At 45.8% G+C, this 16,750-nt stretch overlaps 1 long non-coding RNA gene across 1 annotated transcript in view; it reads right to left on the bottom strand.

Annotated features, from left to right (window-relative positions):
* Window positions 1-2,297: 2,297 nt before the first annotated feature.
* LOC146799183 (uncharacterized) overlaps window positions 2,298-16,750 on the bottom strand; it is a 101,547-nt gene continuing 87,094 nt past the window's right edge. Inside the window, exon 3 of the long non-coding RNA XR_014968444.1 lies at window positions 2,298-2,386. This is a non-coding gene — a long non-coding RNA (uncharacterized LOC146799183). The remainder of the gene's footprint in view (window positions 2,387-16,750) is intronic.

Below are 16,750 nucleotides of genomic sequence, written 5' to 3'. Positions count from 1 at the left end.
CACTATTGAGGCCATGAGGTGCCCCCCAACATTTTGAACATGCACATTCTATAGGACTACCTCGGGGATTCCCTCCCCTAAGCCGATGGCACGCAGATGTATAACAAAGCCTGTTCTGCCAAACAAACTTCTATGAATGGGTAGAATAGAAAAAGGATGTGCCTTTAGCAAGAAACCTAAACAAAAAAACTCTTCAATAATGCCCACACTTGCGTTGTCTGCCTTCTCGCAACACTCTACACCCTCTTCCTCCAAACATCCATGACTTTGACCCAATAAACCAAAGTCCTGATGGGGCACCTGCAAGGCAACCCCAATAATGTGTCATACTAAAAGAAGCCCTGACTGAGCATCTTTAATTCTTATAACACAACTCAGAAGGTTGTAATTCCAACATTCGACAGCTTTTGCGTGAAGCTCTTCTGCAAAATGTAATGTGCAACTTATATATTTATAGAGAGAGAGAAACTGTGGTTCAACCACTGGTACTGTGACCCCAGTACACAAAAACTCAAGACTACCTCTCAGCCCTAATCCAAATGTGGACAGGACATTCAGCAAAGAAGCATGAAGAGTTGCAAATTCTTCCTCCACCCAATCATGCAATAAACCCAGCCTTGCAGTGGCAAAGGACAGCACGTCCCTTCTCCTGTGCTGCTGTTGCTCAGTTCAGGCATTCCTTGGCAACGTTCCCATGTGTGAGGCATTAATCTCCCCCGAGCCTATGTTCCTGTAGATTTGTTTGACATTCATTATGCATTCCGGGTTGCTTCTCCGCCCTGGCGAAGTCCTGGACCAGCCAGTTCTCCAGCACGTTTGCGGCGTGCAGTGCTGCCTTCCCTGTTTATTCCCGGTTCCATCATCTCTGTCCCTGCCTCAAGGCGTTTTCAAACATTTAATTAGTTCTTTGTTTATTGTCTCCGCTGCCTGTTGGACTGAGGTCAACTTGTTTAGGCAGCTTTAAGCACAACTGAAAAAAACACCAAGGCCTGTAAAGGTACAAAAAAGTCTTCCTTGTCCTGTTCTGTACCTTGACACGGGGGCGGGGAAGCTTAAAGGGGAAAGGGAAGCCAGAGGCTATAGGGACGGCATGCAGTCATGCCTAATACAATCAGCTAGTGCACCTGAATTCTCATAGTTTTTTTTTTTTTTTGCATTGTTTTCAATAATGGGTTTAAAAGAAGGTCTCGAAACACACTTTTGTCATTTCGAGGCACTGTAAATAACACCCTCCAGGCGGCGAGTCTCCCTTCCCTGCTCCCCCCATCATTCAAACCAACTGCGCTCTGCTACCTTAAATCACCACAGACAACTTTCTTGGGTGCCTGAAAAGGTCGCAGTTTATTCGTAAAACAACAATTTATATATATTTGTATCACATTGCTCATGGTTATGTACATGTTGCATTGCTGGCCATGTCATATCTTCTGCTCGTTTCGCACTGCCTTGCATTATAGACCCAGCCTTCTCAATCACCTGGGAGGGGAGGGACCCCTTCTTTGGGTTTCTGATTTCGGGTCTAGGCTTCAGCTTGCTACCGATTTGGCGGGTTTCCGTTTGGACCTGTCCGGGCTGCAAGTGCCGTCCTGCTCGCCCTGTACCCTTTCGTGGGCCCTCCCTTCTCCCACTGTAAATGAGTCAGCGCTATTTAAGTACGACCAATGGCAACAACGCGTGTGCCAGTTCCCACTTCCGTGTTAATGGTGCATAACGTTTCTGATCCCTACACAACATACTGCATATTTCAGAGCTCTTTAGTAATGCGGGGGTAGAAGATATGCGTGTGTGTGTTTGTGGGTGGGGGAGGAGGTGGGGTCTGGGGATACTATGTCCCTCCCGGAACCCCTACAGAGGTTCTTCGAGCATCACTAGTGGTTACGTGAAAGATTGAATGTCAAAGTACATAACTGGCACTGTTCTACTGCAATGCCACCGGAGAATGTTGCACTGATGAAGCGACCCATTTTCGCTGCAGCAGGTGTTGGCACTTATGGAAAATCTTTAGAGCAGTAAACTGTTTTGAAATTGAATGAAGTCTCAAATTATCAAAATGGCAGACTTTCTTACAAGGTGCTGACAAAGAAGTGTTTCGAGTCGGTATGCCCGTGTTTTGAAATGATACTCGATATACCGCCCTGGGAGGGACTGAAAGTCCAGTCACTCTTGTAATAATTACATGAAATGTAATCCAGGAGTTATGCATCAAGACACATGAACAGTTCTCGGAGCTCTCAAAATACAATGCAGCACAGAGATAAAAACAAGTGACTTCCCTTTGATAACGTTGGGTACACTACCTTCCTCCAGATTTTCACCAAAGGTGCAGATTGGGCTTGCACACTATAGTCCTGCCAGGATGCCACAAAGACTGGATTCTTGGAGCAGCCTGGAAGAGATGCGGAAATGCAACCATAAATATGCAGAAACTACTCAATCAGTCAGTCAGTCAATGAAATCTTTATACGGTTAAAACATGGCCATAAAAGCACAGAATAAAACATCAATATCACTCCATAATAAAAACAAGCTTTCAATATTAGGGTGTCATGAAAAGACAAAAGACATAAAAACGTGAAGACATGCCCATTTAGTGAAAACAACTTAGTGCTTTGTAGTAAACCAACCCATCATTACCAGTAAGACAAAAGCCCCGATTTTGGGCCCATTAAATTAGAAGGAAATATGAAAGGGGTACATCAATAAAACCAGGCAGTCTATACACTAGTTAATAATACAATAACATGTAAAAATGAGTGCTACACAACTAGACAAAGGTCTGAGATTAGTCTAATTATGAGGCATTTCTTAATCTTCGAGCAGAAGAAATTTAATTTACAACTGAGTAACATACTGAAGGTGCATCTAAATGCTGTAAAATGTACAACCCTTCTCGGTGTGTATGAAGAAGATTCATATGATTTAAGAGAGGGTGCAGAAAGCACGATCTTAAAGTGCAATACAGGGTGTAAAAAAGCATAGAGGGCTTTGTATATTGGGGAAAGACCACATTGAAGGCACACCTAGGGCAGTCGCGGCTCAAATGACTTGCGGGTGGGGGGGCATGTGGGGGAGGGGTTGTGCGGAATTTGCACGGGGGTTTAAAAAACAAAACAAAAACAACTTACTTTACCGGGTCCCACGCCGCCTCTGCACCTGGCCGGGTTCCACGCCCGCGTTTTCCTGGAACAGGAAGCATGCATCCTCTCTCCTCTCCCCTTAAGCCAATCACAACGCTGAAATGGCAGCATTGTGATTGGTGAGGACGGCGCCCAGCCGTGCGCCGGTACGGAGTCCATTTTCTCAATGAGGATGCATGCAGCCTACATAGAGAAAATGTAGAGTGAGCATGACTGGTTTGGTCGACCCCAGAGGGCCGACCAAACAGTCAGGACCCACATCAGCCACACCTCCCTGACCCGATCACCCGCCCGCCCCAACCAGGCATACCGGCCATCCCACCCTCCCGCCCGCCCCCAACCAGGCATAACCTGCCTTCTGCTTTCTCGCAGCACGAGATGCTGAAATATAAAATGGTATTTAAAATACCATTATATGATTCTGCTTCTCGCACTGCGAAAAAGCAGTGGGGCAACACTTCTCCGCCCTAAGAGCGGCCCCTGACCTAGGGAATGAGGCAAACAAGGAGCCTGTCAGAGGGAAGGCCACTAAGAACTGGACTGTGCTTAATCTTAGACGTGTTCGATAGAATCTCTGCTCGGGATTCCCTATCCAAGATAAGTACGGTTCCCTCCCTGCAGTAATTGGCACATACTGGAGAATCGAGACCATACCAAGAGACTTTTCTATTTTGGCATCATTTTCCCTGTCGGCAGAAAACTTTTGCTTTACCACCTCCTTGGAATGGGGTGATCCATGAGCAATGAATCAAGAAACATGTATGGTTGTTGTTGGAGTCATCAAAATGCAATGCAACACAAAGATAAGCACAAGTGAGCACTCTTTGATAACGTTGGGTACACTACCAGATTTGTCACCAAAGGTGCAGAGTAGGCTTGCAAACTATAGTACTATCAGGATGCCACAAAGAATGGATTCTTCGAGCAGCCTGGAATAGATGCAGGAATTCAGCAATGAATATACAGAAATTACTCATCTGAAAGAGTTTTACTTAAGGTAAGCAGCGGTGGGGATGTCGACAGGTGATGGAATAGGCTTTATTTATTTATTTAATTTTACCTATTCCATCATTTGTCAACTTACCCCCTCCCACCCTGCCCCACCCCACCACGCTTAACTGCGCCGCCTGCCGCTGATAATAACGGGATTGTGTGTCACAATATCGGGTACAGAAATACCAAAGTACACTATAATTGTAATCAGCATATCATATCCCAAAATATTGGGCTGATGCCCCAGTGTTCCTTGTTCTAGAGGAGGCCCCGTCAGACCTTAAGCTATGCCATTGCATGCTGGCAGAATACATGCAAGGGCAAAGAATAGACTAGGAAACCAATAGACGCTCAAGAAAAACAATCTGCTTTCCGAAGCAGAAGGATACAGAAAAGCAACACTGCTAATTTAATATCTCTTGCTGAGACCCAGCATGTCCCCATGGCAGGGGCGTAATGCTGGCACCTGCAGCATGGGGGGAGGGCAACCCTTCATAGGGCCTCCATTGAGCCCAAGACTAAGAAATATCTATGCGATCTAGGAGACGTGGTGGCCCCTCATCACATTCTGCAGGGTGGCCCCCTAATTTTGCATTACACCACTGTCAAGGGCCCGAAGGTGCTGGGACAGTGAGTGTAGGTGCAAACCATCCGCCCTAATTAGAGTGGATGGTTGGATGTACTTTTCCTCTTCAGAACCTCCAGGAAAATCCTGGTGTCCATGCAGCAAAAAACTATAAAAATGACCCCTGCCAAAAAACTCCCTTGGGGTCAGGGTAATTTTTTTTTTTCAAACTTAAACTACCAATTTGGAATTTTGTTTTTGGAAAACAAATGTTTGCATTGCGGCCGCCTGAAATAATTGTGGCTGCTCACCTACTTTTCAGTGCCTTCAGAGGAGCTGTCATAAAGGAGGCTCACCTGAAAGCACAGAGATCTACACAGGGACAGTGGAAATCTCAATATATTTTGGACAGCAGTGCAGCCAGAGTGGCGGAGAAAAGACCTATCTCACCCAGATAGACGGCAGGCTGGCCACCACAGCTTACAGGGTCTGCAGGGCACTGCGCGTACTGTTGGATCCAGCTATGCAAGAACCTTAAGAAATCAAATCACTGACATACCTGCTGTAAGCTAACTCTCCACAACGTGGTATTACAATGCTTTACACACTTTTCAAAGAGCAGGATGCGCAGGTAAAACTGAAATCTCAACTGGAATGGGAGGAAGAACTTGGGATAGAAATTACAATGGCGCAGTGGTCTTGGTGCTTCAGTAACATTAAATCGATCTCGCAGAATGGTCGGCACAGACTGCTTCATTTTAAATACCTTCATGGAACCTATTATACGCCAGTGCGGCTATTCAGATACGGGCTGAGGGAGGAAAATAGATGCTCGAGATGTGCTGCAACAGATGCTCACTTTACGCACTTAGCATGGGAGTGTCCCGGAATACGTGCATTTTGGGGTGAGGTATTCACTGTCCTGTCTAAAATGCTAGATCAGAGTCTACCAGCATCCCCCTTGGTTGCTCTACTGGGGTTTGATAAAAATATACCAAAAACGTGCGTAGGCAGGCCGCCATAGGTTTAGCGCTGGCCAAGCGCAGGGTTGCAATGAGATGGTTGCGGGGTCCTTTGCCTACTAAAACAAAATGGCACACTGACTTAGTATGCTGTTCCCCGCAATATGAAAACTACAATGCGTGGATGCCTGTTAAATGTAAGCCTAAAGATATTTGGGGATCATATCGGCAATACCTACTGGAAAAACTTGCAGAGGATGAAGCCCAAGCAGAACATGCTCGTACTGGAGTGGGTTGAGCAATATGCCGATGTGGGGATCACATGTGAAATTGGTTGTCTATTCTACAATAGATTATTTACGCATTTAGTAATATATTGATGTTTCCGGGAAGCATAGTAATCCCTTTTGTCATTATGCTGATAGATTGCAGACTATGAGTAACAAATGTCATGCTAATACTATTCTATTGTCGCTCTGTTTACTGTTCGTGCTATGCAGTGTATAATCCGAAATTACTGCTGTAGTGTTTTTCTTGCTCTTTATCTTTCTGAAAACTCATTAATAAAGTAAAAAAAAAATCAATCAACAGCATTTGTAGAGCGCAGCACTGTCAACCCTAGGGGTAGCTGGGTGCTGTGTCTCCGTCGAAGAGCCAGGGCTTGAGTCTCTTTCTGAAGTCTGCCAGTGAGGGACTGTGCGGAGCTGGAGGGGAAGGTTGTTCCAGGTCTTGGCAGCGATGTAGGAGGAGCACCCGCCGCTGCGACGAATGGGGGGGCAAGTTAAGAGAAGCGCAGGTGTCTAGCGCGTTGTCAAAGTTCAGTCGATGGTTGAGGTACGCAAGCCCTAAGTCGTGGAGGGCTTTGTAGGCATGCATGAGGTACTTGAACGGGCATCTTTTCAGGTGGCACTTCCATGGGCGTTACTTTGGTTCTAAGTTTGTGAAACTGATACATCCTAACCTTTGAGCACCAAAAATGTATCCTAACAGAGAAAAACAAATATAGAGAAGAAAATCGACCTTCAGAAGTGACATATCTTTGATGTATTCATCATTTGTGATTGGAGAGGCAACTCAGCAATGCCATTTCTGATATGGTTCAAACACCAGGATCCCAACTTGACTTTTACCTCGAAAACTAGTGGCAGAGAGTTTTCTCTTTTGCACTCCCAAGCAACAAAGACAAAATGCAGATCATATAATATAAATGATTGCACGTGCTACATAGGAATTACAATCTGAAAGTTTCTGAATTATGAAACTCAAAAGCTGCATGCATTGTGCTCATGTATCCACTAAATTAGTAACTCACTCTTTGGAACATCAGCATGACATAGAAAGTCTCCCAAATGGATGATCTGATACAAACTACATAAGCTGCATGTTGGTAGCTCTTCACAGGTGCATAAACATCAAATAAAGCAATGCTGGATTTTCAGGTTGTCTAGACACATCCAAGGATTAAATGATCATGTGAACTGGCCGTAGCTAGCTAACTACAATTTACAACCTAATATTACCAGTCATCATTACCTCGATGTGTATTGGTGAGATCCCGAATAGCAGAAATATTGAGTACCATCTAAAAAAACTGATTATTATCAAAGTGAGATCATTTTCCACCAAGTCATTAACTTGATAGCTCTTCCTACAGCATCAACCAGGCTTTTTTTCCTTTCTACTGCACCATATTTTTATTGGCTGTGGAACTCTGTGCACTTTACCCCTGCTAAAGTGTGGTAAAGTGCTTGTCTCCCTTTCAAACTTGTTAAAATTGGTATATATATGACTGACATTTAATTTGCTTTTAAGTCTCTAGTGTATTGTACTGTGTGTACCCAGGGTCTGCAAATTAAATGCTACTAGGGGGCTACAACACTTATTGTACCACCCACTAAAGTATCACTGTAAAGGAGTCCTTTTTAACCTGTGTCACTGGATTGAGGCCTACAGTATCAATTGCTTTTAAAGGATCTTCTGCTGTGTGCTTAACTCACCCTTGGCCTGCATCAGATTGGTGTGAAGTGCTGCGCAGCACAGACGCGGTGTACCTGCGCTGGGTGTATGGGTGACTGGGGAGGCTGCCATACAGGGATAATGTAGTAGTGAGTAGTGCATGTATGGTTGTATGTGTACATGTGAGTGGTGCAAATACATGAAGGGAGCAGTGTGTGCTTGTTAAGTGCATATGCTGGGTGTATGTGTGGCTGTGAGTAGTACAGTAAATAAAGGTACAGTGCTGAGTGCCATGTGTGCATGTTAAATGCTTATACTTGATGTATGTGTGCCTGTGAGTGGTACAGTACTTGGAGGATACAGTACTGTGCAGTGCATGTATGCATGCCCTAGGTTTATGTTTGCCTGTAGATGGTACAATATATGGAGGAGCATGGGTTCCATTTTGGGAGACCCAGGCCTGCATGGTGAAACATGGAGTGGCGGTAGAGAGATCCTCGCAGACAAATTTGTGGATTGCTGCATTCCTGTAAACTGGGAGGGACACACACTGGGGAGGGGAGGACCAGGCCTCCCCAGGACACTTCAGAGGATGCTCTTTGATTCAGTTAGAGGTCACATGGGAGGGGCCTAGGCACATCTCAGGAAGATGATGGGGCTAATAAGAGAACCATAAAGAGCAGGGCTAGGATCCCAGAGCTAACCTTTTGAAACCCATATCACTGTGGCTGACGTTCAGCTGTGAACTCTAGTCCCTCCCATGGCCTGCGTTGTGGGATTATTAGCTTCAGAGACACTCCTGCTGTGACAGACTGATTTTCAAGCGGAAGAGGGAACAGAGAATTAGATACTTCAAATGAAGCAGAACCCCAAAATAAAACTTCAAAGACTGAGACCATAAATCACATTTGGGGTCTGCAAATGGACTAAAAGAAGGGCAGGTTTAGACTCCAAGCAGCAAGACGGGCTGTGTGAAGAGGGGAAGCACTGCAAGGCTTCTGGCTGTGAGCAGGACTAAGAGCCAAAACATGCAGGCTGAGGGGACATCACCTAGGGAAGTCAAAGACCACCTACCCTGGAGCACCAGCGCCTGCCTGCTTGCCAAGACCAGTGTGCCCTGTGAGAAAGAGGAGGCATTGGATGGAGCAAGGTGCAGTGGGGTGCCCTGTCGAGTGGACTCCTAGTGCAAGCTGTGAATAACTGTCTACTGGACCGATCGGGCCTCTGCCCATGTGCAGGACTGAGTCGGCAATCTCCATATGCTAGGAGAGGACCCTTATGAAGATAGTCATGGAAAAGAATACATTGTTGTTAGGGCCGAACCCTTTAACGATAAATTTGTGGCAACCCCATATGCCAGAAGGGGCCATCGTGGTAAAGCCTGGCATGCAGTAAGATGCGAAGCCTGTGCGGTAATGTTCCGCCGACCTCGTATGCAAGGAGGGGCTGCTGTGGTAAAGACTGCTGTGTGGTAAGGTATGACGTTTTGTGTGGCAGCTGTGTGCCAATCCCATATGCCAGGAGGGGCTGCATGAAATACTTATGCTGTGTTGATCATGCTGCAGCCCGTAGACTGCGAGTGGTGGTGACTCGTAGGTCAGTGGGAACAATGAGGACTGTGACTCGTCCAACCCCGTTGAGAAAGTGAGGATGTCGTGGGAGCAACATCATACAAGCTCAGGATCAAGGACGAGAGCATCAGAATCAAGCAACACCCCCATTGGAATCATGGATACGCTTATCCCTCAGGATGAGTGCAAGAAACCTCTCATCACTGCCGTAGTGCGACCACGGGAGACAGCTTGCGCCGGTAGAGGGCAGCCGGTGCGTCACAGTGCAGCCGACTCACCTGTTCAAGAATTAAGCTACATCGAGCGCCCACAGACAGGGCGCACTTCAGTAATCTGCATGCTTCACTACTACCGGAGCGGGTAAGACTTCTTTCGGGCCTATCGATCCCGGGTAAACTTGCTGCTGAGAGTGCTGCGGCGCTAGGACACTTTTGATTTGAATTTAAGAATCAGAATTGACTCTTAAGATGTGGACTGCTAGTAAGGTATTCCCTGGATGTTGCCAACACTGAATCGGGAATAACCCCTATCGGTAACATGAGAGGGGAGTGGGACAGGGAATAACCATTGAAACACTAGAGTGAAGACCTCAAGGGTAAACTGTGTTATTGTTTGAGAATGTCATATTTTTCCTTTGCGTGGTTACTGATAGAAACATAATACTTTTGTTTTTTCATAAAGTGAGTATTTGGCTGGCAAATTATTTATTGCTGCAGCTGCGCCCATTTTGAGTTGTAAGCGCACATTCAGTAAACTGTATCCACACCTCCCACCCGAGAGGACTGCACAACCACGTTTGCCATTGACAGTCAAGTGTAGAAGGGGTACTTGGCCCTGTTAATCAGAATCCATAGTAGGCCGGGCCCCAGAACAACAGAAATAAAAGGTTCAACCCCCTTGGTTGGGCCCAGAAGACAAGAAGAAAAGGGTTCTGACTGGCAGGGTGCATGGTATTTAAAAAGTAGGATATTTACATTTAATGATTTACATGTCCTGGAAGTGAAAAATATCAATTTTACTGTGGCAAGGCTGGCTGTTCCATGGGTTAACACTGGTTTATACATTTACATTTAATAAGTGCTAAAACCAGTTGGGCGTAGCTAGAAAAATAATTTAACGGCTCACTTTACTACAAATTTAAAATCCAACTTAATGGTCAAGTAGTATTTTCGTAACTATTTTGGAAATTAGACTTTTAGAAAGTTGTCATTTCCCTGCAAAAACCAAAAGGCTTTCCTGTCACTGACCAGCTGTCATCTGACCCCTGATGCCCCCCCCCCCTGTAGTGAGATAGGTATTGCTCCCAGACAGTGGACAAAGTGCTCTGGGTGTAGGGATGGGGAGGGGGACTTCTCCCTTTACAAGATGGCCTGGGGTCTGTGCCCAGACCCTTCCAGAGCTTCAAAGGATGCCTACCTTGTTAGTGCCAAATGAAGCTCACATTTAAGCCTGCTTCTCTTTTGTTTCTCTGGTCAAGCTGGGCCCAAACGCAGCAGGAGGAGATTAACTGTCCAAAACTTGCTTATGGCAAAATTCTTGCCTTCCACCCACAGGCAGTACCCCACAGATCTCTCCTCAGAACACTCCTGGACCTGTGAAGTAACAGACTGCCCTGCTGTCTGAATCCTGACAGAAGACTGGTTCTGCTTGCATTGATCCCCGGACCCCAGAAGTTACTCCGTGGGTCAGTTGTCTGACCTTCTGTTTGATCTACAGGGACGCAATAAGTTCCAGAGGCCGCTGCCCCTGCAAATGCCCAACTGACCAATTCCAACTGGACCTGCTCTCGACCCTGATGCTAGCCTCTGTTGGAGTGAGTACTAACCCTCAAGTGGCGTCACCCAGGACCCTTGACTGGTGTTAGAGTGTGGTCGCCCAGAGTCTAAAACTGCAGTAGACATTCAAAACGTTTTGGCAACTTTCTAACTGAAGAACTGATGGTAACCAGAGGCATAGTTGAAGCCACAGCAGTCGAATCTCTGGTCCGTCTGGACTTGCTGGCATGCACCGCTGAAGGAGAAATAACTTCCAGAAAAGTGTCTAAGTTCAAATGTAGAGGACTTCACCGAGACCAACACCGAGCAACATACAATCGCCATTGAGGCCTTCTTGGGCATGGACTGTGCCTGTTCGGAGTTTTCCCACCTTCATTGATGACCACACCAGGACTCCATGCTTCAGCCACATGCCGTCGTCGAGCACCGATTTCGATCCAGCTTACAGCTTGTCCCTTCCACGACATGTCAACAACAACATTTCCTCCATTAGAGTTTCCAAGTCAGAAAGTAAACTTTCCATCAGGAAAACCTAGTCCCTGTATCCGATAGGTGATCTGTAGCAGCTGGCCTAAACTTTTGACTTTGACCCAGTCTAGCACAACCAGCTTTTATCACTTCATACCTCTGGTTCTAGTTATTCGATTTTTGTCATTTTATTTTTTTAAATATTCTTTATTTTTCTAAATTGTTTTGGGATTTTTCTTGTGTTGTGTTGTCACTTTATTACTGGTTGAGTACTGCATAAATACTTTACAAATTGCCTCTAAGTTGAGCCTGGCTGCTCTGTGCCATAGATAGCAGGGGGTTGAGCAGTGTCTTTTGTGATTCACTCTGACTAGGATTGCAAATATTATTTGAGGTGGTTTCTCACCACCCCCCTCAACTAATACTCAAATTTCTTACAGATAGCATAAGTCCTGTCGATGTACAAAGATACAGTCAGAAAAATCCTACCAACCATCCAATGTATACTATCAATCATGGGCACTGGACAATCTAAGATTGGGGAAAGGATATGGGTACGTTTTGTGGTGAGCAGCTTTTCAAGTTACTCACCAGGCATCAGAGTTATTAGTGGATTCCATGTTTCCATGGTATTTACTGTCTTACTATTGAAAACAGGAGGCTATGAGCAAGACAGAACAGAACAACAAAAGGTTCCCTCAGTATTAAACATAAAGTATTTGCGTCATTTCTATTTACAAAAACCATTAAACCTATATGTATTAATTGCATGCAGAAGACTTGCGGATTGTTTGTTTTATGAGATGTCTTTCAGTAGAAGCTTACTTTGTTAACAGACCTCTGATCCTTTACAGAGGTCATGATGATCATATAGAAAGTCAGCAGAGCTTGCAAGTTTTCATAATACTATACCAATAATAACTTTGACGTCACATATGCATACAAAGCTTTCATGTTCCTTCTCTGTATTCTTTCAAGGCAAACAATTTAAATACATTTTCATATCTTGCCACTACACTGTAAAGTTCTAAAAGTATTCTATACTGAATTCAATAGCATTGCACAAAATATTTGTTATCTTATCTTATTCCATGCATGACTGTCTCTAACCTTTGTCTCTTCCTTTGTTTCAGATGGACCTGAAACTGAAAAAACGCTGGAACTGACTCAAACCAGATGATTCCTGCTGCTGTCAAAAGCTGATTCTTTTAACTTTCACGACTGGGACGTTGTCCTTCAGGCAGCGAGAGAGGCCCCGCCACTCCGATTTCAACAAAGCACGATTTACTTTTTTCCAGATTACACCGTGGCAGTGGCCAAACAAAGGCGAAATTTCCTGGCGGTGAAACAAGAACCCAGAAGCCGTGAGCTCAAATATTCTATGCTGTTCCAGCAAAATTGAGGGTGGAGGCAGATGGAAAGGCATGGTTCTTCACCACCCCAAAGGAGGCACAAGATTGGCTGGAGGGTTGGCACTCGGTCCAACAACAGGGAAGATCCGGTTGGAACAACGAGCGAAATCACTCAACACAGCGATCCATGACTCAGATGGCAAACCCATCGGAAACAGAACGCCGGCCAGAGGAGGACTGAACTACTCCTGTTAAACACTCACACTGGGACAGGTTCTGCATGATCTGTTATCTGTTAAAGACTATTTGACGTCAACAACAATCAAAGCCACAGGGGCACAACGGGACATGGCCGCTAGCAGCAAAGACCCATCCATCACCTTGCTGATCCACTGAAACAATACACAAAAACTGGGCAAGTGACTATTGATCCTTTGATAAGACTTTTTGTATGCAGGGGAACTATGACATCTCAAAACTTTACATCAATATTGGTTGTAAAGGTTATTTATCCAATGTTTGACCCCCCGAGGGACATACGGAGGGCTCAATCCCCCCCCACATAGTAATTGGGTAATGGGTATTAGGCACTCTGCAAAGTTGGGGTGGCGGGAAATTCAACAAAGGTCTTGCAGGGAGGAAGGGAGGGGGGAGGGAGTTGGGATGTTCTGGGACAGTTCATATTTCTTTATTGTTTTTGTTTGTTTACACTCTTGGGCACATGATCTGACCATACATACTACTCATGCAATGTTTGAATGCAATCTACCAGTAACTGCGCAAGCGACACAAAGGCCTCATGCTGCAGTCACGTGAACCCATACTCCCCATGACATTCTTCAAACAGCATTTACTGCTCATCTCCTGGAATGTCAATGGTCTTCAGGATAAACTAAAGAGGGGGCTAGTCCTACAATATCTGAAACGCAAGGTGCCCATGATTACCCTACTGCAGGAGACGCACCTAACGGGGACAGTCTGCAAGGCACTGGACAGATGGGGTTTTAGATTAGCTGTCCATTCGGAATTAACATCTGGCTCGAGGGGGGTGGGAATCCTTCTACAGAAACAATACCCGATCATAGTCAAGCACACATACACGGACGACCAAGGCTGCTTTGATGCGATCTTGTGTCAATGGGAAGGCCGAATAATCAATATAATCTCTGTATACATTCCGCCTGCGCTCCACTCCTTAGCTTTTGCAGCACTATGCGATTTCCTCCTACGCCTCCCACATGGCTCTTTAATAATAGGTGGCGATTTCAACGCCACTTTGAATGACATTCTAGATCGTACACCCCCACGACAGCAACACCGCTCACACTCGGCACTGATGGATTTCCTGGACGCGATAGGTATGGTGGACATTTGGCAAACCCATTTCCCATCGAGGAAACAATACACTTACTATTCGGGGGCACACAAAAGCCTCTCTAGAATCGACTATTTATTGGCACCTGCAGCCGACCTAGGGAACTTCCAATCAGTATGACATTTATCAAGAGGCATCTCTGACCACTCCCCGGTTAGTGCTCTTTACACTTGGCACTCTACAGCACAGAACCGTATTTTCCCCATATATCCCGGATATTTGAAGTCTCCAGAGATAGGGAAGGGGCTAACCAAGCCCACTAAATACTATTTCACTGAAAATGTGCCCTCTGTCTCCTCCCCAACCGTCCTCTGGGAGGCTTACAAAACAGTACTTTGCGGACAAGCTACCTCACTAATCACCCACCATAAGAGGGAGAGAGTTAAAACTGTAGAGACGCTAGAAAAGGAAGTGGAGGAGCTGGAGAGATCCCACAGTCAGGACCCATTTGATGTGAATACCCACCTACTGCAGTTAAAGAAACAAGAATACAAGGAATTTCTTTGGGAAGCAGCAAAAACGTGACTCACCAGAACCCAACATACTATTTATGAAAATGGGGACAAGGCCGGGAAACTCCTGCCCTGGCTCGATAAAAAAGAAAAGGCGGATAGATGGGTGGCAGAACTCCAGCTCCCCACGGGTGATTTAACTCGAGATCCCCAGTGCATAGTGGACCTGCTAGCGGACCACTCTGTACAGGTCTTAGCTTCCATGATCACACTCACGCAAACTGACGTGGAGGAGTTCCTCCGGTATATTAAGCTTCCTCAATCGGAAGAAGCAGAGGCTCAAACCTTAGAAATAGAACTCTCCGCTGACGAAATAGCAATGGCAATCGGCAAATTACAGTCCGGTAAAGCGTTGGGTCCCAACGGTATTCCCATCGAGTGGTATAAGAGTAACACGACAACACTCCACCATATATGGCGACAATGTATAGAGACTGTTTAGAAAAAGGGGAATTGCCCCATGATAAGAGAACGGCGACAATAGTGGCCATCCATAAACCCAGAAAACCAGAAGAAGACTGTTCCTCCTACAGACCAAAATATTGTTAATTAATGCCGAGGCCAAGATATTGGCAAAGGCCTTGGCTAACAGACTTACACCACACCTAGCAAAGTTGATACATCCGGATCAATCCGGGTTTATACCCGAAGAAACACGGCGTTAAATCTTCAACGCCTTCATAATGTGCTTGGCTGTAGTCATACTATCCAGGAAGAGGCCATGGTGCTATCCCTGGATGCCTGCATGGCTTTCAACACAGTCGAGTGGCCGCTCCTCTTCGCTGTTCTCCGGAAACTAGGCTTCCGGCCGAAATTTTGCTCCTGGGTCCGTTTACTGTACATTGATCCAGTGGCCCAGGTAGTAGCCAATGGACGTAGATCGAGGGATATTTCATTACACCGCGGTACAAGATAGGGCTGCCAGCTATCGCCCCTCCTCTTTGCTTTAGTTCTGGAACCTTTGGCATCCTGGGTATGTCAAGACCCGGTTATCCGGGGACTTAAATGGACTGTGGACCAGAAGGACCGCATATCACTATATGTGAATGATATCCTCTGATATATGGCCTCCCCGAGATGCTCACTATCCTATCTTTTAGATATTTGTAGCTCCTACGGTCGAGACTCAGGGTATACGATTAACTGGGCAAAGTCAGTGTGTACGTCCTGAAGGGACCTCCTCCACTTCTCCCGACTGGCTGCGCAGCAAAAGTAGTGGACGACACTTTTAAATACCTAGAGATCCACATCACCCGAGACCCGGAATCGTTCATGAATCTTCAAGCCCCTATACGACTACAAAAAGATACTAAGCACTGGCAATCAATGCCACTATCGTTCCTAGGGAAAGCAGCCCTTTTTAAAATGATGGCGCTCCCCCGGTTCCTCTACGCCCTCCAAAACACGCCCTTCCCAGTCCCACAAACATACTTTCGGGCCATCGAGGAAGAAGTGACTAAACTCTTGTGGGACCATAAACTAGCCTGCATAGCTATGGTTAAATTATATCGCTCCTGGTACGATAAAGGTATCACACTCCCTAACATACAGTATTACTACTGGGCCTCCCAACTAATAGTGGTGAACCAAAGGATTCATGTTCCCTACACGGACCCTGCCTATGCCCTCGATAGGCTACAGCTAGGACCAACGGGACTACATCGAGCACTCTACAATAAGACCCGTCCAATGCTAGGCCCAATGAACCATACACTCCAAACTTGGAAATCAGTGTACAAAAAGTTGGGATGGTACGACACACTCACACAAGCGACACCCCTATGGAGTACGGCGAGCTGGGGAGACTGGAAAAAAGTAAGGGCTTCCATAATTGGGGCCTCATCGGCATATCGAAGGTGGGCGATCTCTGGGTGAAGGGAAAAGTGATCACATCTCCAAACACGATACAAATTGGCACCAACTGAACACTTTCGCTACCAACAGATTAAACACGCCCTTGAAGCACTAATCCCCCCCAGGCACCAACCTGCCAGAAGCATCCCCATTAGAGGACAGATTAATAACGGACTACTTAGACAAAAGAGCAATCTCCTTAACATATAAAAATATCGTTAATAACATGT

Source organism: Triturus cristatus, chromosome 9 (assembly GCF_964204655.1).
Source record: "Triturus cristatus chromosome 9, aTriCri1.1, whole genome shotgun sequence".
NCBI classification, from domain to species: domain Eukaryota; kingdom Metazoa; phylum Chordata; class Amphibia; order Caudata; family Salamandridae; genus Triturus; species Triturus cristatus.
The sequence above is the reverse complement of the archived record's forward strand: the minus strand, read 5'-3'. Positions and strand labels throughout refer to the sequence as shown.